At 38.0% G+C, this 27786-nt stretch overlaps 1 protein-coding gene across 4 annotated transcripts in view; it reads left to right on the forward strand.

Moving 5' to 3' along the window:
- sulf1 (sulfatase 1) overlaps positions 1-27786 on the forward strand; it is a 100724-nt gene that overhangs the window by 39188 nt on the left and 33750 nt on the right. The window contains exon 1 of one of the 4 annotated variants that reach the window (XM_067377296.1): positions 15232-15474. The exons of 1 other annotated variant lie outside the window; for it this stretch is intronic. The gene's annotated coding sequence lies outside the window, so the exon portion shown is untranslated. Of the gene's footprint in view, positions 1-15231; positions 15475-27786 lie in introns of those variants that run through there. 2 more of the 4 variants (XM_067377292.1, XM_067377295.1) reach the window with 2 other exon arrangements.

Consider the following 27786-nt stretch of genomic DNA (forward strand, 5'->3'; position numbering starts at 1 on the left):
AATTGAGCATTATTTGACTGTATAAAATTGGATTGAATCCAGTTCATGAACAAATCATTCACAATATAGGTGAACCAGTTCATCTGATTCTATTAAAAGATTCAAAAGAATGATTCATTCACTAATCTGACATAATGACAGATTAAAATTTGCTAAGTATACATTTGCTGAAGACCTCTATAGTTTCCCTGACAATTTACTGGCAGAATTAAACATTTTAGTGAACATTTTCCAATTATCAAAACAAACTATTAGTGAGGACAATTAAAGGGATAGTTCAACCAAAAATGAAAATTTGATGTTTATTTGCTTACCCCCAGCACATCCAAGATGTAGGGGAATTTTGTTTTGTTCAGTGGAACACAAATGATGACTTTTAACGGCAACCGTTGCAGTCTGTCAGTCAAATAATGTGAGTGAATGGGAACTCTATCAATAAGTCGAAAAAACATGCATAGACAAATCCAAATTAAATCCTGCGGTTTTATTTACTGTGGTATTTATATCATTTTTTACCTCTAAAACACCACAATGTCCAACTGCGTTCAGCACTCGGTTAGTGAGGTCTGATCACGCTCTGACAATGGCAGTGATGTCTCGCACTCATTGAAGTATAAGCGTGAGACATCACTGCCATTGTCAGAGCGCGATCAGACCTCACTAACCGAGTGCTGAACGCAGTTGGACATTGGGGTGTTTTAGAGGTAAAAAATGATATAAATACTGTTCGGTTTCTCGCACAAAGAGATCATTTCGTGTCTTAGGACATCAATGTGTCGTCACGAACCGCAGGATTTAATTTGGATTTGTCTATGCATGTTTTTTCGACTTATTGATAGAGTTCCCATTCACTCGCATTATTTGACTGACAGACAGCAGCAGTTGGAGTTAAAAATCCTCATTTGTGTTCTACTGAAGAAACAAAGTCACCTACATCTTGGATGCGATGGGGGTAAGCAGATAAACATCAAATTTTCATTTTTTGTGAACTATCCCTTCAAAACTGATTGAACTCAAAGTTTTTATAATGCACTAAAAAGATCTAGTTTAATTAGGTTTACCTGCTGTATTACAACTCCTGAGCAAGATTTGATTGTGATAGCTTTTAATTTCAGTCTCTTTTCCAATAAGCAGTGTACATAAAATGTTTAATATATCTCTTTCCATTATAATATTTTGTATTGCATGTGCATAGTTTTTGGAATCAAGAGGAACTGTTAATACTTTGTGCTTCTGAGGAAACACAGTCGAGTACATGGTAGAGGCTACGACTGTAACCAATGTGCAGATAATTACAGTAACTGATATGTTGCAATAACAGAAAAGATGAATTTAAACTGATGAATTCACTGGGATGGGTGAGCCTTTCTGTAGTCTTCAGCAAACAGGATGTGAGATACAAAAAGTATCAGCTGCATTATACTGAGATATGAAAGGGCTAAGAGCCATATTGTTGTCTTAGCTTAGAATTCTGATCCACGTGGGTGGCAAAGAAAATCTTATTCTTGGCTTCAACAACTTATTAACCCTTGTGGGAGTCTCGGTGTGTGTTCTGTGAAACAGCAGCTCTGAAAATGTAAACTTGCTTGATGCCTAACAGTATATTTCCAGATGCATTTACACTCATCTAATGCAGTCAAAAGGCTCGTATAAGAATGAAAAACCAAGCTTTTCTTGTCTTTTGATTTCAGTGAGTGATTTTGAGTGTTCTCACAGGTGCTCAGCAGATAAGGGAAGCAGTTTTCTTTTTCTTTTTAAGAGACAAACTTCTCAAATGGACCAACCTTTTCAGGGTTTGGTTGCCACGAAGATGAACGCTGATGCCGTTTTTCCATCCTTAGCAGAGCACAGCATAAACACAAATCTCAGGTTCCATGACTAGGATGGACAACAAGCCGCAATTGATGGATTTCAAAATGTTTTCCTCTTAATTCTGTGGTGTATCCGTGTCCATTGTGGAGAGAAGGGGAATTTTATTATTTTGTCATGGAAGAAACCATTGCCTAGGCCTGAATGAAGGCATGGAGACAGTACAGGCCTAAATTGGCTCTGTGTCACTGGAAACTTACCCAACACAGACACTCTTCAGTAAGTTAAAGTTCAATTAAAGTTCACCAAATGACTGTTGAATGATGTTTAAAAAGAAGATTTGCTGTGCTGTCTTATCGCAAGTATATGAGTGAAAGAGACTTGTTATAGCTTGTTGTAATTGTTTAATGTATAAAGTCTTTTTGTATTGGTGACCTCAGTGCTCTGAGATCCCATGTTGGGATTGTCGCGGATAATGGCCATCCTGTTTTTCGACTAAAGGAATAGTTCACCCAAAATGAAAATTGTCATTTATTGTTGTTCCAAACCTGTACGACTGCTTTTCTTCTATGGAACACAAAAGATGTTCTAAAGAACTGTTTTCGTCCGAACAATGAAAATCAATGGGATCCAAAACTGTTTGGGCAAAGATATTTTTCTTTTGTGTTCCACAGGAAAAAAAAGTCATACAGGTTTGGATCAAAATGAGGGTGAGTAAATGATGACATGATGATGATTTATTTATTTATTTTTGGCTGAACTATTCATTTAATTCTGTGGTGTATCAATGTCCAGTATGGAGAGAAGGGGAATTTTAGTTTTTGTCATGGAGAAAACCATTGCCAATTTAGGTCTGCACTATATCCCCAGCCTCCTTTCAGTCCTTAGCACTGTCTAAACATGCTAGATCTGAATCAGCCCTCCACATCGGCTGGAGGAAATCACCTGGAAAGCGAGCGTTCTGGCTCTCTGCTATCTACAACGGAGAATGAAAGTAAACAAGGATGATAGTCACCAGGAGAGGAAGGGATTGGAAAAAAACCTAGATTTATCTGTTTTCACCGTTTTGCCGAAAACACAGGCCATCAAGATCTCTTTTAGGAGGAAGTGGGCTTGTATAACAAGTGTTCTTTTATTTGCTTCTCTTGTTTTCTGTGGGTAGGCGTTCCATGACAGTGGATGGGGAATGCTCTGGGTTGGACGTTGAGAACTATTCATCGAATTGTCATGTGAGGAACTTCTTATAAGGCAGTGAAATGTACTTCCGTCCAGGATGGTGTGCAAAGTTTTGGCTTCTAGTGGCAGGGGTGAGGCTGGCCGGACGGTCCTTCCTTCATGCATATGCAAGCACATCCTGAGAAAGAAGCTTGGCTGAGTTTCAGGGGAGCACTACAAAAGATCGGTGCTTGACAAGAGGCTGAGCTCCCTGCCAGCCAGTGGGGTTACAAAGTGGAACAGAGGGCCCCAGCAATGTTTGCTAAGATCTAAAGCTGTTCTCTAAAGCACTGTTTACATTTCATTCACTTGAACAGCTGAAAAGTACATAGCTTCTTTTTTTTTTACCTTACACTTCCACTGTCCTTCTCTTTTCTTTCTCTTTTGACTCTGCAAGTTGTATTCTGCCATTTGGTCAAAGAATGTGTACCAGAGGAAATTATGTGGTCTAATGGGATTATTAGTTGATTTGTTCCAAAGAGCACTCTCACGCCAGTAGTGCGAAAGCCAGATCACCCACTAGCGGGAGGTTTTCCTTGGACTGCCCATTCAGCTGGAAGAGTCACACTGCCGTTCACTGTTTTTGCATGCTGTGCCAAACAAGGTTATTATCATTAAATCTAAAAATCTACATTAACTAAACTGTATGGTTAATGTATATTTTATCTCAAAGTAATCTTCTTTTTTTTATGGTTGTAGACATTTCATTAGACATTTAACTTCCATGGGATGCAACTAGCTGAAATAAAATGTGTTTCAAGCCCTAAAATAACCAAAACTAATCATACAGGCATATGTGAACCCTGGACCACAAAACCAATGATAAGGGTCAATTTTTTGATTTATACATCATCCAAAAGCTGAATAAATAAGCTTTCCATTGATGCATGGTTTTTTAGGATAGAACAGTATTTGGCCGAAATACAACTGTTTGAAAATTTGGAATCTGAGTGTGCAAAAAAATCAAAATATTGAGAGAATCGCAAATGCTTATCCACTCACAAAAATAAATTTTGTATATATTTACGGTATGAAATTTACTAAATATCTTCATGGAACATGATCTTTACTTATATCTTAATATCCTAATGATTTTTGGCATAAAAGAAAAAATCGATAATTTTGACCCATACAATGTATTGTCTATTGCTACAAATATACCTGTGCGACTTATGACTGGTTTTGTGATCCAGGGTCACATATTTAAAAAGAAAACCAACTAATAAAAGTGACAAACATAAGTACTATAATTAAAATTAAAATGAAAGCACAAACACACAATATAAAACAGATTTCAAAATATTAACAAACTAGATAACACTGGTTTTCAGTGCATTATTTTGAAAAATAATTGTGCCATTGAGTAAATAAATCCAGACAAGAATACCAGATGATTAAGAACAAATAAAAGATTGTTTTTATTTTTATTATAATTATTATAATTATCATTATTATTATTATTATTATTATTATTATTATTATTATTATTATTATTATTATTATTAATAATAATAATAATAATAATAATAATAATAATAATAATAATATTAATAATAATAATAATAATAATAATAATATTAATAATAATAATAATAATCAATAATAATATTATAATAATAATAATATTAATAATATTATTATTATTATTAATAATATTACTATTATTAATACTATTAATATTATTATTATTATTAATACTATTAATAATAATAATAATAATAATAATAATAATAATATTATTATTATTATTATTATTATTATTATTATTATTATTATTATTAATAATAATAATAATAATAATAATAATAATAATAATAATAATAATAATAATAATAATAATAATAATAATAATAATAATAATTATTATAATAATTATTATTATAATTATTATTATTATTATTATTAATACTATTAATATTATTATTATTATTATTATTTCTGGATACATTATACATTTCTGGTACAAGCTGCATCACATTCTGTCAGATTTTAATTCATAATATGTAATGCAACCCCCAAATCTGCATGAATTCATGGCTGGTTTCGGAGGAAGCTTCAACAGTAGCCATCCTGCTGAGATGAACCTGATCCAGGTCAAGCTCTCATTCCTTAAATGGAGGACTTTTCTTAGCTGCTTGTGGGGGGAAAGTGGCTGTCAGTGGGGGTTAGAATAGGATTTCTTGTTCCTCTCACAAACTGGCTTTTTTATGGCTGTCAAGAGGTTCCTCTTTGGTCATTGTTTATTGCCTTTGTTTAAATGGGCACCCAATTAGCACCAAGATGACAGCAGAGCCCCACTAGTGCCTTTTAAGATGTAGTGAGCTTCCTGCTTGTAGATGGACACATGTGTTCCAAAGGCTGAAAATAGCCCTGTCCCTATGGTCCTAACATCAGACTGTGAATTATTATGGGGAAAACAGACAAATCTTGTGTGTTTTTGAAACAGAAGAGACTGAGTTATACCTGTCCTGAATCAAGGCCGGTTATCCGCCAAGTGCCACTGGAATGGCTCCGATAAAAACACAATACTCCCAAACACAGAGGTATTACTGGAATTTGCACCTGTTGCAGGGCAAGCCCATGTGATCTGTTTCAATGTCCTAAAAGATGACCGCTGCTGGCCACAACATTGCAGTTCGCATTTGGTAATAAAAGTGACGAGTAGAAAAGAAAATGGACCATTTAGATGTTCCATGGTGATCTTTGTGGCTTTACATTTTTAGATCTCAAAAATTATAAAATTTTATATTTTTATTATAAAGATAAAAAAAGTATTAGTGATAACAAATTTTTATTTTTTAAATGTATTTTATATTTATATATTGATTGTATTTATTTATTTATTTATTTATTTATTTTTCTTCTTTAGTGCTTTGTTTTAAAAAGGTACATCTTTTTATTTGGTTTGTTTGTTTGTTTGTTTTTAATTGTATTACATGCAAGTTAAATATCAAATACCAAAGTTTGTTTCTTTGTTTGCTTTAATTTTTCTGTTCTATATTCTATATTTATTTGTTTAATCAATTTGCATCATTGAAATTTTATTTCTTTAAGACATGCAAGATAAATACAATATTTTATATCTAACTTGCATGTTTTAATGTAATTAAATAGATTAAACAAATAAAGATCAATAAAAAAACAAAATACGTTTATCTACTCACTTAACTTTGATATTTAACTTGCATGTTACAAACAAATAAATAAATAAAACATTTTATTTGTTTTAAAACATGTGAGAATATCAGATACCAAAGTTTGTTTGGTTTGTTTGTTTATATATTTTTATTTACACCATTGAAATTTTAAAACATGCAAGTTAAATAACAAAGATTATTTGTTAACAAATTTACTTATCGAATTTATAATGTCTCTGAGATTTCTGATTTATTTATTGGAATTTGCTTTTCAAATCCACATGCCCCCTCAAGAGAACATTTTCAAAAGAATGACATCAGCAGTTCCCAGTATTTCACTTTCCTAACTAAACATACATTTTTCCATGAGTCTTTGCGTTGACCAACCCCCTCACCATCATTTAATGCTATCTCTCACACAGGCACGCACACACGCTGTGATGAGGACCTTTAAACGTGGTCATTCTCAGCGTGGCAGCTGCGTCCATTCTCTGAGAGGCCTGGGCGCAGACGTCCTCTATTGTAGCACAGGGCCATAATGTCCCCTTTCAACTGCCCCTTCATAAACAGCCAGGTGTGAGCACTGTGAAGAGGGGAGGGAGGCAGAACGCAGGAGGGGTTTGCTGGCACTCACCACATCTATTTTCATACGAATGCCCCCTCATTTTCGTAAGAAGAGAGGACTCATAAACATTATAAATAACTAGTGATGTGATAAAGCCCAGTGCTTGAGCAGTTGTTGTTTAGCGGCAATGCTGTGTGGTAATTATTTCCTCATCTAAAAAAAACAAAGGGAGCTGGCTGGAGGCTAAATTAAAGAGCTTCCTACTCTCATGCCAATCACAAATTTCCAGACCCTTGTCGTTTCCTCTATATTCGAAGGCTGAAATTAGAATAAAAAGCCACAGCCATTGGCGTCTTTTCTTACCACCCATGGACTTCTGCACAAAAGAGCAATTTGACAATTTGTTTATGCATTCTATGTGTGTGAGGTCCAATCTTCTGCATAATACATTACATGTCAAGACTTAATGTGAATCATTTATTCTTAGCCTATATACTGATAAGCCGCTGTCTATAATTCTACATAAAACAACTGGCCAGTATCATGAACATCATGTAATTATTTAAATTTTAGGTCATGTAAAGACCTTAGGGTACGTTTACACGACAACTATGTACTAAAAACAGCAAAGTTTTTCCTTTGCATTTTTTTTTTTTTTTTTTTTTGCTTACATACAACAATATTGTCAGAATGATCCCCGTTCTCACGGATCAGCAGAAAATGAATGAAAACGTTGTATTATGCATGCCAGGCCAGTAGTTGGCGATGTCCCTTTGTAAAGAAACACTATGAGCCTATGGACTGAATTCGTAATACACATGCTCCGTTTTTACATGGAGATGATAATGGAGTTGTTTTCTAAAACTCTTACTTTGAAACCTGAAAGTTTGCGTTTTTAGACCCCCAAAGCACCATTGTCATGTAAATGATGGCCAAAATGCATAAGTTTTCCATTTTTTGGTTGAAAACGGTGTTGTATAAAAAGCCCCTTATTTGGAAGATCCAGTGTATCTGAACATTGTTATATTTTCACACGTCCAAATAAAAGTTTGGACTTCTGTTTGATATGTGAAGCAGACATTTTGTCTACATAGACAGTCTATTGTAGGGCTGGGCGATATATCGCATGTGATTGTCACGCGCATTTCGTCTGTAAAGCTGGTTCCCTGATTGCCGCTAAATCGCCATCACCTGCTTTCAAATGGAGCGGCATTTAATAGACAGAGCCGTAGTTCACTGAAAAGCTACGCAATATCGCGTTCATTATCGAAGGCATCTGCGATATGAATGCGATATTGCATGGCTTTTCAGTGAACTACGGCTCTATTAAATGCCGCTCCATTTGAAAGAAGGTGATGGCGATTTCGCGGCAATCAGGGAACCAGCTTTACTGACAAAATGCGCGTGACAGTCGCATGCGATATATCGCCCAGCCCTAGTCTATTGTCCACTTTTTTTCATACCATTTAACTAAATTAATTTTATTTATTGACTTTCCTTTTTTTTTTTTTTTATTTAAAATGTAAATTGTCATTATTATATATTACATTTCTAAATTAATTGTATTGTAATTCTATATATTTTTTTTATAAATATTTTATTTGACTGGCTTTTTGTTTTTGTTTGTTTGTTTTACTTAAATTAAATTGAAAACACTTAAAATCATTTATGTATTTGACTTTAACTGAATAAATATTTAAAGTTAAATTGTTCATTTAATTAGTTATTTTTTTGCACTATTTACAGTAAATAACTAAATAATATGGACTTTTTTTTTTAAATGTATATATTTTATAATTTAATTTAAAAAAAAAAGAAAAAAAAAAGATGCTTTTAAAACATTTCTTTTGGTTTGTCATCAAACGTTTCACCTTTTTATCTCATCTTCAGTCCTGAATTGCCCTGAACTGTCCTTTTGCTCTTCAGCTTCCCTGATGCTTTTAGCTGCCCTTTTCCAATCTTCTCCTTATCACTGCCCTAAGCAACCTCTAAGGTTGTGCGGGGGGTGACCGTGATCAAGATAACTATCCACCTCACACACACACCAAACATTAATTCTCTCTGTCAATGACCTGCTTGCGGCATGCTTTTAGGGATTATACTCAACCAGCCATTTCAGGATGTCGAAGTGCGGACAGGGCCTCCTCATATGAGGATTTGCCTTTTCTGTCTTGTTCCTGCTTTTCACTTCTGGGTCTGAGAGGATTAAACCGTGCTTCCGGAAGCAGAGCATTATTTGCCTCGGATAAGAAAGCTAAAGGAAGTAGCCGGGATCTTGTGATCCCTAAAGATAGAAGTATCCTATCAGATTTGATACAGTTTTGGAAACTTACTGAAAAGTTTAGTGTAGTTTCTGTATAGGGTGAGTAAAAGTTCAAATTAAGTTCACCCGGAAGGCACTTATGTTGGAGTGGATGTGGCATTCATTGAGTGTCATTCACTATTAATTGCATAAGTGTTTACAAAAGGGTCGCATGTAAAATATCTGCCAGAACAGGTGCAAATGTTTATGAACTTTTTTTTTTAACGCAAAATTTTAAATGGAGAGAGCATACTTGCAGTTGTAGTTAACATAATACGCAGCTAAACATCTCTATTTATGTGTCTTCTGGAAACAACAGACTCAAAGCCTTTTAAAGTGAATCTGTAATTGTTCAATCCATGTTTTCCATTTAGATTAGTGACCCCTGCGCAAACCTTTTCCTCTACCTGTTTAAGGATCAGATGTAGTCTAGGAATGAGATGTTAATGTAGCTGCTCTTTTTTTTACTTTTATTCCCTCATAGAAAAGTAGTATGAATTGAGACAGAAATATGCACATGAAGGTCTGTAACTCTTACTTTTCATGAGGTGTCAAAGGTCTTTTCTGGGGAAGGAAGGTTGGCTGGACATGAAATAAAGAAAGAAAGAGAAAAGAAGAAAGGAAGAAAGGAAATGTGCCCTGATTCCATTAGCCTGGTGTCAGTCCTGATAACCTGCTAATGTATGATTTCATAAAAAGAAAAAAAAGAAGAGTAAAGCTGCAGAAATGTTATAAGTAAGGGTTTATCTTCTCCTTTATCTCACAATGCTTCTCTGAGTGTCTCTAAACTTTTTGTCTGTCATAAGTGCTCAGTTCGTGCTCTTGTAGTCTGGTTTCAGTCTGCAGTCACATTAAGACTGTCATTTAACGTGAAGCTTAATTAGAATGACTCCATCTCCCTTTGGCTTTGTGGATGTTTAATTCTACCATGTAACGCTTTATCTTGCAAGAACATCAACAGATTGAAAGATTCCTTAGTATCTATATCATTGGCCTTCATTCATTGGCTATCAATTCTTCATGATATTGATTTTGTGACCGTTCAGTGTTGTTATAGTGACAAATAAAAATGTTTGTATTTGACCTAATTTTTATGTCGTCTCATTCCTAGAGTCTTAGAGGATGGGAGTTTTCGTGTCCTGTAGGAATTCCTTTCTGTCTTCCGCCCTTCACTCTGACAATGCACCAATTCAAAGCCTGTTCTATTGGAGATAGTGGTTCACACTAATGACCCTTGCTTGAGGTGCCTTTCCTGCAGTGGAAGAATGTTGCAGGATCTTTCTCTGTCTCTCTTGCAGCTGCTTCCCATCTGCTATATATGCAAGATTAGTATCACTTTATTCTTACATGTGGGGCTCCCATGGGCTAATAATTTACACATGCTGTCATGCCACACTGTGCTTTACTGTTTCTTGAGCACTGAGATGCTGAGCAGTGACAGAGCCTGAGGGATCCAAGGGATCTTGGGATTCCTAAGCATGCTAGGAGCATACAAACCCCAGGACAGTCTGGACAATACCCTGTCCCTTTCACCCAATACATCATTGTCGTCGTCCGTCAAAATGATGGTCAAGACAACCTGGGTTTGGAAGTGAATCAACCTGACCAGAACCCAACCGCAAAGTGGAAGGAAGAATGTTGCACAGATAATGGTTAATTGTCTTCACTTTATAAAGTATGTCATGGTTTGGAATTTATAGCCATTTATATATTTTTTATAGAAAATAACTTCAGGTCATTTAGTTTACTGAACTGCCAATGTGATTGGAGTAAAAACATGTTATAAACTGTTGTACATGTCTTGGCTGCACTAATGTGTTTCAGAAATGCTAATGTACTTAACCATGCAGAGGTTTTCTGGCCCAGTGTAACTGAGGGGCCCATATTGCGGATCTAGATGATGGTTCTGATAAAGACTACAGAGGAAATGACTTCTATATTTGGTTTCAAGGCAATGAGGGCCTATGAAACCAATACACCGTTTGAAGTGTTAGTCAATAAGTAGCCCATGCGCTTGTTCCCTGATTGCACATGGCAGCCATGTAGCCTAACGGCTAAAGTAACGCTCTCTTCCGACAGTTGTTTCAGCTTAAAGCTGAAAATGGTTATTGCTTGGGATCTGGAGGCATTTATAGTTACTTTCGTCCAAGAAAGTACTTGACAACACTCTTAATTTTTCTGGCAAAAGGAACCATCCACGGAGCGGTCAATCTAGGACATGTGTGGGCAATTAGCTTGAAGTTAGCTGCCCCTGATCTGAAGCACAGAATTGTTTTGTCAAGAAATAAAAGTACATTGAGCATTAGCTAAGCAGTTTAACTGCTGTTAAAACATGTGATAGCTCTCTAGAGAAGTTTCCTTACATTAGCAGGTCTGTTATTGGTAATTATTTGGTTCCAGTGAGGCATGAATCCCCCTCTGCTCTCAGTAAAAAAAAGAAAAAGAAAAAAAAGTTTGAGACAGGTATGCAAATAGTGGTTTAATGTAATTTTGACTGTGTGTAAACACACTTTGTAATAATACAGTGAAATTACTTTAAGTTTTAATAATTGAGGTTCCACCCCATAGTTATTGGTTGATTAGAGCCAGTGACACATGACACTTGTCTGTATACTGATAATTGCGTTAACTAGCAACCCGCTTTGATGTTGAATCTCAAAGAACGGTGCTGACGAGCCTGACAATGGTGACAGTTGTCTGGGAAATTAAAGTGGTGCAATTAGTTTGCAATTAGCCTACTGGTTTACCTTGTGATCTGCTTGATGTCCTAGTCTGATGAATGGCATTCAGTGAAGTTTCTGAATAGCTGTTGAGTTTTGGTACATTCAAAGTGAAAATGGTCTTCCCTTTGGGATGTGTTCTGTGTTTGACACTTAAGCTTAGCCATTTCATATACGTTGGCGATGAAGATGTGGATATTTCAGGAGAGAGTGGGCTTATTTGCTGAGACCAGAGCATTAGGCAGAGGTCAAAGCATTAGGCAGCTGACTCTATAAAGTCTTTGATCCAGAGCGCAACTGCATTGCATGCGTGCTTTTGGCACTCGAGTCCGTGGAAGACAACACCACAAATGTCATTTTATGTTTAGAGCTTGTTCACGCTCGTGCTCTCTCTCTGTCTCTCTCTCTCCCCCTTGGCCCAAAGACATTAAATCTCATCCAAGCATAATGAATGAGATAAATGAACCAAGTAGGCCCCCCTCTAGCTGATATACACACACAAGGTTCTCGCTGCACCTGTGAGCCTCATTTAGGCTTGTAGACGGGAGAGGGCCCTTGCAGGGGTTAATTCTGTGTCCTCCTTTTGTGTGTTGGGAGGGGGACTTTTTGGTTTTGCTCTGCACAGCCTAAGTGACCTCCTGCAGGGTCTTCAGGCTTATCTGACACAAGAACAGTTCATAGTGTCCCATTCTAGAGGCCTCAAGCACATAGGTTCAGAGATCCTTAGCGATTGTTTTAGTCTATAGATTCACATACCGTTTTTTTTTTCATCAAGGTGTTGTAAGGGTTTTATATCTTAGAGCAGAGTTTTGTTTTTTTACTTTTGAAGCATTTTTTCACAAAACCCCTGCAGTTTCTTTTGCAAAACCTGGTTCAGATCCCATTTAGAGGTTTGTAAAGAAACTGCAGGGAGTTTGTTAGGCAGAAATAAATGAAATATGTAATTTAAGAAAACAACTAAAGACTAACCTTTTTGTCTTTATTTCAATATGATGGTACAAGAAAGGAATCATTGGGGAAGCAGAGAGGACTTGAACTCGGGACCTTCAAAGCACTGCTTCATTGTATTTCGGAGCACTTGTCCACAAGGCTATGACTCAGATAAAATTAATTTAGTTAAAATATTCTAAAAGATGTTGTCACTTATTATTTGGAAAGATACTTGTGGCTCTCTTGAGGTCTAAGATGGGTTTACTTTAGTCTTGGGACTGAGTGGTTTTAGCTGACAAAAATGTGGGAAACCTTGTCTTGGATTAACAAGTTTTCGAAGACCATACCTACTGGTACAATAAGCGACATTTCTTGTCAGTGATCAGTGAGTCCACTAAAGAATAGGATTGTTTTGCCACTTTTCTTCCTCAAAGGCTTTTAGAAGTATCTGGGTGTGGGGGTTGGGGGGCTGGCTTTGGGGTTTGAGGTGCGGCATGTACTAAGTGTGTAGTTGTAAGGGGGTGGGGTCACACTTTGTGAATTCAGTCAATCTAATTTGAGCTCTTCCCCTGAAGCCCTCATCTCATTCCCCTTTTTCCAAACCTCATGTGAACCAAGAACCGGGGGTTTTCATGCCCCTGATGAAAATAGCCTTTGTTGCTCTTAATCTAATATCCTGAGCATTTAAACAGCAGTGAAAATGAGAATCCTGCTAAAATGTTGGAAGTATCTGTTTTCACCCAGTAGTTCCGCTGAACGTGCTGGCCGGAAAATAGATCAGAGCGACTCGCGCAATAGCATGCAAATGGCTTTAAGATGTGATGGATGGATTTGCTGGAAGTTTGTGTCCTGTTGCATATGAAAGCCTTTAAAAACTGGACTCTTTTTGATTATACGTTGGATGTGTAGAAGGAAAAAACCTGTGTGGTGGTATCAAACCTGAGTCACACTGTTCTTTCCACTCTAAGCGTTAAGTTATTCTTTGCTAAAACTCACATTTTTGCCATCTGCTGGTTCTTATCTGTCCTTCCAGCCTCTCCTGAAACTGTCATCAGTCTAGTATCTCTCCCAGATGGACATCCATTAGCACAGGAAAGGTGAAACAGATCAAGTATTGAAGAATATAAGACGTGCTAGTCTTCTCTTTGACCATGATGACATGCTCACAGTGTTTGTTTGATTTGGGGCTTTTAAGGGGTTTGTCACAAGTGAAGATTGATCAGTGTTTGAGTTTGGTCTGGGCTAACTGAAACTTTTACCAGGTGTGAAAGCAGCTTTAAAGAATGCTAATAGGTCACTTAGCAGCCTTTGTTTTCATTTCCTGAACTGATGAACTTAGTTGCTCAGATAGCACAGAACCAGGGTTAGCATGTTTATTGAGCTGAAGTTTCATAAGATAAGTCACTTTCTCTTGACCTTCTACTAACATAAGAATAAAATGATTGGCTTTCAATTGCCAGTGCACCAATATTCACAGTTTTTCTAGTCTTGGGTGGCTAAAGGGTCAGTGGCATGGCTTCTTTCCTTTTTTATCCAATCTTTTTATCCAAAAGATATTAAAATTGCACTGCATCCATACAATGACTTGTCATTTTGGAATTTTTTTAAATGTAAAAAGTAAAAAATGTCAGGATGGTCTTACTGACCTGATATAATGAAGAAAAAAAGTATATAATAATATAATAATATATAATATAATATAGTATAATATAGTATAATATAATATAGTATAATATAATATAGTATAATGTCAAACTTTTACTAGGTTACACCAACACAATAGTTGTAGAGTCAGTTACATTAAACTTTTTAACTTTGATTGAAAGTTTTTCAAAACCATCAATACAAAAATTACATTTGTAGGAATTTAGCACATTGCATTTTTTTTTAACCCTAAAGCAAACACTTCACTAAAGTACAATTCAATATAAAATATATTAATAGCATATTAGTATATTTACTCCATCTTCAGATAAATTACAGTGAAGCATTGCAAATGACAGTAGCTAAAATGAATGAAACTAAATGGCGCTAATGATCCTGGCTCAGTCTCTTATCTCTGGAAAATATCTTTCTCGCTTAACTTAAGGCAATAGATTGCAAAGGACAGGAATGCTGCAGAGACAGCTGAAGATTTATAACAGGGAGGTGTGAGTTGGGCAGATGTAACAGTGTAGTGCAAACAGCAGTACATTGTGATCTATGCCAGACTTTCTTTAACTGACCATTCTCTTTTTGTGGAGTTTTTTTTTTTTTTTTTTTTTTTTTTTTTCCCCTCTCTGCTTTAGTGGGTACTGTATTATAACTATGCGTGAGTGAGATTTGAGGAACCCCAGGCTGCTTCTATGGGATTCCTGTGAGCTACAAGTGGCAACATAAATGTTCAGAGACGTGCTGCCCTCCCTCTCTCACTCACTCGCATTCTCAATCCCCTCCCTCCTCTTCTCCTCTCCTCCCTCTCTCTCTAAATCTCAGGTTACCGTGGCTTGAGTTTTTAGACATCTCTGACTAGTGTTTCCCTTATGTCCTTGTCCCTGCCTCCAGCCTGGGAAGAGCCACCCAGTACCCTTTCTGATTGGACTGGGTAGTTTGTCTTGACGCACCACTGTGCTGAGTGCTGGAGGACGTGTTTCAACAGATGGTTGGGGTTAGTGTGTGTCATCACATTGGAGAACGGATTAGAGGAGGAAGGTTGTCTTCCAGGAGCAGTGTGGTCCCCACAAACACTCTGAGGAGCTCAAGATTGAACAACCCACAGCGAGAGAGATCAACTCCATGAGCAAGACTGATATCCAGGTAGTAACACTTCTGATTCTCATTCTCTCCAACTAGTCTGTTTTTCCTTGGAGGGTCTGGAATTTTTAGTTCATCTGTATTAAATGTTTTTGGCTGTCTTATTTGGTTTTCTCATGTAAAGCTGAAGTGCTGTCAGGTTTTGGATTCATAGAGCGGTATTTCTGAATGAGAAATTGTGGTTTCTGATTATTGAGATGTTTTGTTGCATGTTATGAGAGTTTTAACGAACCATGTAATTGGATTTTGACTACATGAAAATGACATCCCCTTTTGCAAACCTTGATTTAATTGCCATTTCTGTCATGCTGAAAAGTTGAAAGGAACATCTGACTATAGATCATGACCCTCAGACCGTGCCAATTATCAATTCACATAAATGTGATTAGAAGTGCTTGGACATCAAGCTAAATTATCTATGACTTTCAAACTTTAATTAGACAATATATTCGCTGCACAAACAATTTTTCAGACTGATTCCTGCATATGTTGAACGTTTGATCTGTGAAACGTTTGAAATGTGGTTTTAAAGAAGATCTCCTGGACCAGGTTGCAACATATGCAAATAGAGGGGTGCCTCTAAAGAAACCATGCAACAAGTTTCACTCAACTCCAGTAAACCGAAAAGGGGAGAACTGCCAATGAAGAACTAGATGTCTAGCATTAATATGTTGCTGCCGGGCATGTATACAGCGCGAGGTGTTTGCTGAGGGGACTGTACAGCTGTAAGGGTGAGGGGGGGCAGAAGAATGATGCCAGGAATGCCACAAAGACAGAGTTGTGTGAATGATGTTTATTTACACACATTAATCAGCCATGTCAACATCACTCACTCACTCACACGCTGAAATTCATTTGAGAAAACCACAAATACATCAGCGCTAGTGTTGAGATTTTACAATGAAGGCAGTCATTACCAGTGACGACTGCAGGATTCTGAAGGGACATGATTTTAGAAACTTGTTTCTTTTCGTTCAGTGTGTTTTCATTTCTGTAGATGTACAGTTATGCCTTATTAGCTGAATTTGTTTGGCTGTGACTTCATTAGTGTTTGAAAAATCATTTGAGAGATGAAGCTTATGCAGACATTACCTTTCGTTAAATCAATTTAACGCACAAGTGGGTTTGATTTAATGTGCGGTTAAAAATTACCTTGCTAAATCAGTCTTGATGGGTTGCATTAGTTGCCAAAAACGGCTTTCCATTTCATATTTATTTTACGTGAGCCATATGTAATTAGGTGTTGTAGCTCTGAGGTCTAAACTAAAGACTGTTTATGATCTCCAACCCTTGAAAGCAGACAATACCCTTGACCAGTTCGTTCTTTGCAGAGCCGTGCCGTAAACTTGTCAGTTACAGTTCTTCATCAATCACTTGCTCTAGGTGCAATTAGTTTTAAATATACAGGCCTGCTTCTCATTTTTGTGCACTGACATTTACCTTTTTGGCAGTACCATTCACATAAAAACAATTACTCAAACACATGTCATTTCAAACGTGTATGAATTTCTTTTGTGGAATGCAAACAGGAATATGTTGAATGTCCTGGCCACTCTTTTTCATAATGAAAGTGGATCTGGGGTGTTGAGCTCCAAAATCACAACAGCACCATGAAAGTGTTTTGTTCATCTCATGCTCTACTGTATATTCTTCCGAATGACAGACTCTGTATGATAGCTTTGTGTAAAGAACGGATGGAAATTTTGGAGCTTGACAGCCCGGATACCTATTCACTTTCTACACAAAAGTAGAAATATTTCATTTTTGTTTTCCATATAATAAGATCCAAAAATGTTTGGAATGATACAAGCGTAAATAATGACAGAATTTTCATATTTGGGTAATGGATACTACATGATCTTGATCCCAGCATCTTTGAGAGATTGCTGTGGTTTTGTGTCAAAGTCTAAACAGTTGCTGCAGCTGTTATGAATAATTTGCAGTTCTAGATTTGGATCTGCCAACACTAATATTGTTTCAGTAGCTGTTCGGTCTTTTAGAGAGTTTGACCGGGGATCAGCTGTACCGTGAGAGTGGGACCATGAGAGAGCATGAACTCTAAGCTGTGTGTGTGTGCGCGAGAGACGGAGAAATAGGAAACATTTTGAAGAACAACCATTGGAATCATTTTTGTGTTTTGGAATTGAGATTTAAGACTTCGTCTTGCTGTCAATGACGATTTCATACTCTGAGATCTAATATCCTGTATGGCTTCAGTTTTCCTGAAGCTTTGAACATGTGTTCAGTATTTAACCCCCTGCCATTCGTGTTCACTTACCAACTCAAATCAAAAGCAGCAGGACGCCGTGTGCCACTGTGCTGTATGGCTCTTGTGCTGTTTATAAAATGCATCTTTGCCTTTAACTAGTTGCATATATTCACTGCTGTTCTGTCAAACAAATCAGTTGCCAGGGAGCTGGACATTTAACAGCCTGTATGTAAGGTCTTTTCTGTCAAGTGCTGGAAAAATGGCACCATGTGGAGGTGGCCACCGGTGCCAGCTGTTCCCAGGATCCTCTGAGGAGCACCATTGTGTTAGTTGACCAGCCATTCCCACAACATGGACATTAAAAGTCTTGTTTAGATAGGCAGTAAGAGAGGAAATTGAGCCACACTGTGTAGTATCTGTTTATCTCTGCTTAATAATAGTGTTCCTGCAGGAAGTGAGGTGGTAATTTAAAAGGGAAGGGTGGGTGAGATCAAGGCTGTAATTGAGTTGACAGTGCTTCGGCATGATGTTGTCTCTCTTATCTCTGGCTCATAGCTCTATGCTTTGGGTTTACGGTTTATAATTTAAAGGAGCTAAAGAGGATGTTTTGTTTTATACATTTTTGCAATATTACTTGAAACTGTCTTTACTAACTGATAAAAGACTATTTATTAGGTCCACTGAAAGGAATAATATTAATATACATCATCTGTGCACGAGGTAGGGCCTTAAAAACATCAGCCAATCGTTTACGCGATCATTGCGTAAACGATTGGCCCTCTGGCTTGTCAATCACTGCCATGATGTTCCTTGTGAGAGACGTGCGCGGCTGCGCGCTCCAGTAACTTTCCACACTCTACAGGCGCCGCATGCAATGTTTTTGTCAGGAGACAGGAGTAACAACCGCAGATTGAGGTACCTGCGGTGAGTCCAACATAATGAATCCACTAACAAGACACAGCGAATGCCGGGGGTAAACAAACACTCGTGTTCCAATACTCGTGCACGAGTTTTGGGAGGCGTTCCCTCAAAATGAGCTGTGAAGGAGGGGAGTTGTTCTTATGCATGCACTCATTTCAAAAACTCACTAACAGTCTTTGGTTTCTCAGTCGACGAAAAGATCCTCTTTAGCAACTTTAACTGTGAATGTCATTGATCTCCATGTGGGAGGGGGGAGTTGTGATATTCGGATGATGCTTTCTGCTCTAGGAACTACAGACTCATTGGAAACACTGCCACAGATGGAGCTCTCAGTAGCACCCCCAAGTGTTTGAAAAGTGTCACAGTATTGCCTCATGGTCACTGTAGACAAATCCACTGTAAAATGCAGATACTTGAGATAGCAAGTTCCTCAGATTGTAAGAACTGTTAGGAGAATCTATATGCAAAAGTTCTCTAAGGAACTTTCAAAAACTTGCAGCAACTAGTGGTTCCTCTACGAGGTACAACTTGAGGATTTTAATTAGTCAACTCAATCATAAAGGAAGGTATCTAGAGGTTCTCAAGGGTTCTAGCAATATGGTCTCTCCAAGTATTTTGTTTGTACATTCTTTACCCTCTTTAAGTCAGAGTTAAGTTCTAGAGTTAGGCACTGACTTTTAAGCACCTACTTGAATCCCTTAGGGTCATAATTGTTAATGTAACACAGCCAGTCATTATTGACCTTTGAGGTTCACATTGTAGCTGGCTAACAGGAGTCTACTGCCCATTCTTTGGCTTGTCCAAATAAAGACCTTGGAAGTTTTGCCTAAGAGTAGAACAGTGGAGGTCAGAAGGTCCGGCCACCATTGTGCTATTATCCATACCATGCCAATTATACTGTATGATATTGTAGAGAAGAGGCAATCCTATTTATGGTTGAAATAAAAGGGGCCCGCCTATACCACAGGCAATTTAAGCAGCCGTCAGGATGCATTGGAGTGAAGGAGGCTCAAAAAGTTGGTGTCGTCAGGATGTGATGCTTTCATCCTCTGCTAATTCAGAATAGAAATAGAGAACCATCTAGGGGGGAAGAATAGGCAAGCAGCTCTGCCGACAGCTCACCTAATAAGACAGAATGCAATGCTTTCAAAAACGTAACCTCCCACCCTTCCTGCTTAATTTTTTTTATTATTTTTTTTATTAAATTGCTGCAAGAACGAATTGAGTGAGTCCATAAAGGCCTCTTTTGGACATGACAGCTATAGCATGCAACGTATCCAGACTTACGTATTCTGTTGCTCAACAACTTTGATTTGCTTTCATGTCTCTTTCTCGTCTTTACCATGGGGATATGAGTCTGACCTCTGCTGTGGCTTGCTCTTGAGTGGAATGCCTATAAACCTTTCATTGCTTTGGGTTTGTCTCGCCAGAGCCCAACATGCAAGCCACTGGAGAGCCGTACCATCCAAATGAAGTGGTTCTGTGGTTTTCCTGTTTGGTTGCCATGGTGTGATCAATGTGGCAGGGACGAAATTAGACATAGATCAAGGGTAGGGAAATTGCATTTGGTTTTCTCCTCTTTTAATTATTTTTTTTAAAAATGTTGTTTTTAGTTGAGTGACAGGTTTTTTTTTAATAATGCAAAATGAGCCTAGCTTCCATTTTACTTATTGACTGCTCCAGGACCAGCATGAATGCCTGTTTCTATCTATAGTAAAAATATGAAGGAAGATATCGACTTAATCGCTTAATTGCGACTTCAGATTTGGCTTTTTAAATGTAATTGTAATTGATTGTAAATGACTCGCGACTAGGGCTGGGCGATATATCGCATGCGGTTGTCACGCGCATTTCGTCAGTAAAGCCGGTTCCCTGATTACCGCTAAATCGCCATCACCTGCTTTCAAATGGAGCGGCATTTAATAGACAGAGCTGTAGTTCACTGACAAGCTATCGCGTTCATTATCGAAGGCGATTCATCTGCGTTAATGAACGCGATATTGCGTAGCTTGTCAGTGATCTACGGTTCTGTCTATTAAATGGCGCTCCATTTGAAAGCAGGTGATGGCGATTTAGCAGTAATCGGGGAACCGGCTTTACTGACGAAATGCACGTGACAATCGCATGCCTAGCCCTACTCGCGACCATCTCAAAGTATTACTTTTTCAAAATTGCTACTTTTTTCATAATTGGATCCTGTTTCTCATACTTTCTCTTGTTGTTGCAACTTTCCCACAATTGCGTCTTTACATCTCATGATTGCAACTTCAAAATTAATACTTATTTCGTAATCTCAACTGTCATTCTTTTTCTTTTGATTGCGACTCACAATTCTGAACTTTTCTCATGTGACTTTGTGATTTATATCTCACAATGTGACACTTATTTTAAACGTTGTTATATATAAATTTATATACATATTACTACTTTTTTTTTTTTTTTTAATCTGAGGTTGAAACAGGCTTTCATAAGAAAAAGACTGGCCAGCTGAGGTTCCCAGAGGGCATTGCAGAATTCTGCTCAGGCTCATTTACATATGGCATGTTTGTCTCTGGCACTCAGCGTTTTAGGTTTGGCCTGCTGAATGTGGATTTGTAAATGCATGTGAATATTTGGCTGCACAGCTTTTGAAAATGAATCCTGTGATTTTTGAAAAGATCATATAGTCGGTGGATGGGGCGTGACCTGTAAGTACAGGTGTCAGAAAAATGCCAGTGCACTCAAAGTTAATTACGTTACAAATGATGTGATCGCACGCTTCGAAAAAAAAAAAGCCACACGCATTCACGCCTCAAGCGCTGGCGAGGTGAGCATCAGAGTACAAATCACAGGTTGCATTTCTGCGTGTGTCTGTGTGGCTGAAGAGATGGATAACAAATAGGTTTTTTTTTTTTTCTTCTTTTATGAGTAACATCCCACTGGTATCTATAGCAGAGTGACAGATGGGGTCAGGGATGGGTATTCTCATTGTCGGTTTTTCTGCATAGATTCTGTCTGTACATGCCCCACATTCTGGAAGTGTACCATTTCACACTAGGACAGAAATGCTCTGACTGGGGCCTGCTGACAGAGCCCTCCATGCACCCACTTACCCCGCCCAACAACAGTCTGGAATTCTGTTCCCAAGTACATTTTCAGCATTCAGGTAGCCACAGTCTTCACTTGAAGAGGTCTCAAATGAACATGCACTAGACAGTGCTGGTGGTTTCGCTATAGCATTAAGTTTGTGCTTTCCAGCACATTTGAGAAAATGTAAATCCCTGTGATATACGCTTTGTCATTTGAGGTGCAGCAACTAAGTCCTTTATTTTGGATTTACTTATGAAATAAGTGCGAGTTGAAAGCTGATCCTGGCATTAAATGGAGTAACGCTGTCTCAATCTCTCCTTTTTCAGACAGGCCATATGTTCCAGTGGTGAGCCCTGCCGTGTGCGCTTGCCGGTAGACCAAGTATTTATATTTGGGGTTTGAACTCTATTCGGTTTGGCTCATTAACGTAGCAATAAGGAGTCAAGGGAATCACGGTCTAATCCTGTTTTGACGTTTTTTTTTTCTTCCCTTCACCTGTGCCCTTCTGTGACTTCAAAAGTATGCCTGAAATCATTGGATTCAGAAAAACATAATACCTTCAAACTACTTAAAGAAGTGCACAAAGCCCTGAATTGACCTTCTTCCTTGTTGAATAAACGTGTTTAAAAGTGCTAATTTGTTTTGACAAGTGTTCCAGTAGGAATATTCATCAATCATTATCAGATCTTCATGGGTCATTTAATCTGTTTACATCTGTGGCCAGGTCTCAATGACTAACCTGCTCTCCAAGATACAGAACCCCCCATGGTATATGAACCTCATGGTATACAGAACCCCTTCTATAGTAGTGAGGGATTTATGTCTTCAGGCTTGTAATGGTGCCACGCGTCTTCAGTCAGTGAACTGCACATAATATTGGGATCACTTAAGCGGCAAGGATACTCCAGCTCAAACAGATTTGCTTGGCTCCCTACGTTCTTCATGTGGGAGCTGGCCGCTGATTTCATGGAAAAGACATTGATTTATTTATTCAAGACAGTTACGTCAGTGGAAACTCACTGAAGCAATTTGAATATTTTCTTTATGTGGCATTTTAATGTGTTTGGTATATTTGCCACTGTGGCGAGAGGAATATTTCTTTAAAAAATGAAATTAAGATGAAACGTATTCTTTGGGAGGTAATCCTTAACTGGTTTTATACTGCGATCTGGAGTTGAGTCTTTTTTTTTTTTTTTTTTTTATCCTAGTGATTTTGTGGAGAATATGAATTATACGTCAAAGGCTCTGAAAGAAGAGCATTTCTCAAGACAAAGAAGCACATTTATTATGGTATGGCTGGTTGCAGCTGTAATTAATTTTTATCCCCCTCCCACCAAAGACCCATAAAATGCCTTTACTGTGTCTGTTTCTCTGTTATTTGTCATATACAGAGTTGATCAAAGGCCAAATGTTTGACATTGCCCCACCCCCCTCCATTATGCCGTCTTTGGAGATCTGCGCTTTTGCTTCTTTCATTAACCACATACTTAAACGAATGGCCTGAAAACCTCTCCAGTGAGACCTCCCAGCTGACCGAGAGGCGAGGATGGCTTGCTTCGGCTGCTCCAACTCGAGCAAAAATGCCAGGAAGAATCTTCGTTTGGTATCGCTACGACACTGCCAAATTTGGTCAGAGCTGATTTCGGTCTTACCTGGCAATCTCAGTCGATTGTACTTGCGTTTAAACAGCAGGGTAAGTAGCAGGAGAATGTCGAGGAGGTCTGAAGCTTTATGCTATGCCGACTTTGCAGGTGGCTAATGAGTTGGGCCTTCATAAGAGAAAGCTAATCTCTCCCAAAGCCAAGCCGAGGAGGAGCTGAATGGAATTTGCTTAGCTCTGAATTCTGTGCCCTGTATGTTTAAGCCTGTGAGCTGCTCTCTCTTTCTCTCCCACAGTCATTGAGATGCTGCACGGCACCCACCGGCACTCCTGAGTCACATATGCCACAGTACAGGTCACCTATAGCTCCACCGTCGCTCTCAGACAGCGTGACTTCGGGGGCCTCTCTGGTGCTAGTATATTGGATTATGGAAAAATCATAAAACTCTCCAAGGTGGCTCCAGCCCCCCTGCCTTGGTATTTAGAAATAAAGAGTAGTGATGTGTGCTTAGTTTAGAGATTAGAGTGGGGTTTTGGGTGGGCTTTAAGGTGTGAGTGAGGCCCAGTGACTGGGGTTCTTGAGCGACGGCACTGTCGACTGCCATCAGCTGCAGCTGGGTGAGGGTGTGTGCAAGGCCAGTGTCATTGGAGAACCTGTTAATGTGAGCTGGCATAGCAAAGCAGCTTGGCAGACTGGGGAACTAAAGTGGCCATGGCATCAATGTTTCAAAATCTAAGACCTCAAACTGTCTGCGCAAGTTCACAGAAGAAAAAAATGACTTGATCTTTTGTTCTACCACTGTTCTCTTTCTGCCATCTTAAGGCCTCTATATACTTCAAGCGAAGTCAAAGAACAAACTGTTGTGCCGTCGTCTTGAGCAAAATCGGGCCAAAACGAAGTTTGTTTGGATTTCTCTTCTGTGGTAATGGCTTGCCACTTTCAAAATACCATTGGTTTGTAGCAAATACGTAATAGGTAGGTATGCTTTGGGACTCCCTCCTTTGACGTGGAAATATTTTCCAGTTAATTTCTTCTGTTCAGTCTTTAAAAATGTAAATAAAATCATGTATACACTGGAGAGCTCCTTTTTATAGTAGAAACTGAAGTTGTAATTCTAATTGGGTAACACTTTAGTATGAGGAACAATTTTCACTACTAAAGTGTTAGTTCACCCAAAAAGGAAAATTCTGTCATTAATTACTCACCCTCATGTTGTTTCACACCCGTAAGACCTCCGTTCACCTTCGGAACACAAATAAAGATATTTTTGATATATGGCTCCAATCCAATTGCTCAGTAATGCCTCCATTGCCAGCAAGATAATTAACACATGCCCAGACAACTACTAAAGAGGTTAAAAACAGTTCATGTGACTACAGTGGTTCAACCTTAATGTCATAAAGCAACGAGAATACTTTTTGTGCGCCAAATATTTATTCAACAATATCTAGTGATGGGCGATTTCAAAACACTGTTTCATGAAGCTTCGAAGCTTTACGAATCTTTTGTTTTGACACAGTGGTTCAGAGCGTGTATCAAAATGCCAAAGTCACGCCCCTAGTGGTGAACCATTGAAATTTCGAAACACTTAGGATGTAACAAAGCCTCATTTACTGAAATCACGTGTCTCTGGCAGTTGGATACATGTTTGTTTTTCATATTTAATACTGTCTTAATACTTGCTTAAACAATCTATTCTATAATGTGCTATTTAAAAAAAAAAAAAAAAAAAAAAAAAAAACGTGAATTGACTTGTTTGGAATGCCGAATTGCAGCGCTTATGCAACCATATCCATGTCGCTGTGATCAGATGCTTTCTTAACTTCTTTTTTCTCACCACTGTCATTTTTTTGTGTTTACTGTGTGACTGAGTAGAAAGTACACAGCAAATATTTATATTCATCTTACTTCCACTCCCAGCAGTGAGTATGGTGTTAGGATATTTGCTATCTTAGGTATTTCACACTATTTTTTTTTTATCCTGAGCAAAGAGCAAAAAAGAATTTTGCCATGATTTATATCAGGGCCTTAAATCTGTGTTTTTGTCCTAACCAGCTGCCACAGAATAATTTTGTCAGTTGCCAGGTTTTTATTTGTTGCGTCATGCTGTGTAGCCCCAACTCTCATTGATTTGAGATTCCAGCTCCCCACAAAGAGCCTCTTCAAGACAAGACTTTAAGACTTTGAAGTCTGTGGGAGGCAGACTATTTAATGATATTTACATACATTCATAATTAATGAAATGGGGCCCTCAGGTAACAGGACCCTCTTTGGGGTCCTGTTGGAGGGATGGAGATTAGCATAAGACCTGTTTTCGATGAAAGTCACTGCCATTTGCTTTGAAACCACACTGCCAAAGCCTTTATGCCATTTAATATGGTGGTTAAACACAAACAGTTCTCTGCTAAATATAGTCCAGTGCCTGTTGAAATGAGTTTCATAAAAGCTTACAAAGAAAGAAACAGAAATCATGAAGTAATGGTTCATAGTAGTTCATGTGTATCTTGTAAAGGCCTAAGCTATTGCATTTTGGCTTTTTAAAAAAACTACGCAACCACTAGAATTTGGTTGTTTTAGTCAATTTCTTCAAAAACCACCAGATAACTCGGTCAGGATGGAGATCTTTGGTCTACAGGCATCCAAATGGCATGCTCTCCTATTTGGACAGTGGCATTTTTATGCTGGCTGGCATCGCACTGTTGACAACTGCTGCCGCTGCGGATTTGATTTTTGGAGGTTTACTCAGCTGTTCTACAAGATAGAAAAGCTTCTGTTACCTTGGCATAAGTCAAGTCTCTCGATGCACACACAAACATGGCAAGTGCCAAAGAGAAAAGCTACCTAGGAACATCAGTTGGATTTTTGAAGCATACAGCCTTGCATTTGAAAGAACGTTTTTGAAAGACCACCTCCCATTGGGAGGTGGTCTCTCTGGCTTAGGTGGCTTTTGTCATGGAGCTTCTGTAGTCATTCAAATGTAGAAATTGGGCTTTCTGTTTGTGTAATTTAATTCAGATTTCTTTTTTTCATCTAGAACTGCTGTAAACTTTATTTACAGTCATTATTTGCATTCATTGCTGTTTTTAGGCACTGGGAGCTTCAGAGAACCATCAGAATCTATTTTAAGGGATGCACAATATATTAGTATCAGATATGAAGTTTTTTTTTTAATTTCTCATTTTCTATTTATAAATTTATATATTATAAAATTTCAATACAAATAATTTAATAACAATGTAATTTATTATTGAAATAGTTTATGTAAAATATAGGCTTATAATTGTATTTAATTTTGCATGTTCACAATGTACTGTGATATGGGACTAATTCAAAATATTTTTAGTACAGATAGGACTGTAAATGTACTAAAACTTCATGGTAACACTTTACAATAAGGTTTCATTAGTTAACTGCTTTTAGTTAACATGAACTAAGAATAAACAATACTTCTACAGCATTTATTAATCTTAATATTAATTTCAATATTTACTAGTAGATCGAGTGAGCGAGTTTATTACCTGCATTCAGATTTAGCATTTTCCTTCAGGTCAGTCATATGTTCATAATAAAAAAAATCTCTTTTAAATGTCGTCTGTATTATCTTGTCCTTTTCCCGTTACTTATTTCCCGTGACCGTATTTGTCAGTTGCGTCTTGTTCAGTGTTCTTTGCTGCCATTAGTAATAATAATGGCGTAATAATGTAACTTCTGTTGCTGTTCACGGTCAGGGACTCTTTTTCTGGCGGAAGGAAGGCTTTTAGTGAAATTTTCTTCATGAAAGTTGCATTGATACATGTATTTTTGGCTTTAATATTTGTATTGTGTGGTAACCATTTTATAAAAGCAATAAGGTACTCGAGACTAGTGCTGTATCATGAATAAGTCACGGCTGAAGGGGTTGCAGGCACTCCGCTTCGTTTCGTGCCCAACAACGCCCTTCAGCCGTGACTTATTCACGATACAGCGCAGCCTCTTGTACCTTATTGCTTACTTAACAAATGAAACTGTATTGTAAAGTGTTTCAGTGACTAATCTGAAAAGTTTCTTCCGAGCTTTCAGGCAGAGTAACAAAGTTGCATGTGCTTTTCCCATTTAGAAAAGGTGTTTGCGTGAGAGTCAGTTGGGATGGCTGTCGTTCATGCGACTGCAGTGTATCCATTCACTCTACAGTGATTAATCAGAATGTGGTCCAGTGGCGTGAGAACAAACTGAAACCACTTCAGTCAGATTCCACAGTCTTGTTCTTACCACATAATCAGTCGTCTGTTCCATCAGTGAGAACAAAATGTGCCCCGAAAGTGATTGAACAAAGAGGAGCTACAAACTCTAAAACTGGTCACATCACACTAGTTTTGTTGGCCTTCCTCACTCCCATGTGGGTGGATGGCTCTTGTAGACGGAGGCTCATGCGGTGTGCCCTGGCCACAGTACTCCTCGACACTGTAGGGTTTGACACTGTGGATGGAGCAGTGAAGTCCTGGCTGATTTTAAAAAAAGAAACGTTGCAAAATCCAA

This window comes from Chanodichthys erythropterus, chromosome 23 (genome assembly GCF_024489055.1).
Source record: "Chanodichthys erythropterus isolate Z2021 chromosome 23, ASM2448905v1, whole genome shotgun sequence".
In the NCBI taxonomy this organism is placed as follows: Eukaryota; Metazoa; Chordata; class Actinopteri; order Cypriniformes; family Xenocyprididae; genus Chanodichthys; species Chanodichthys erythropterus.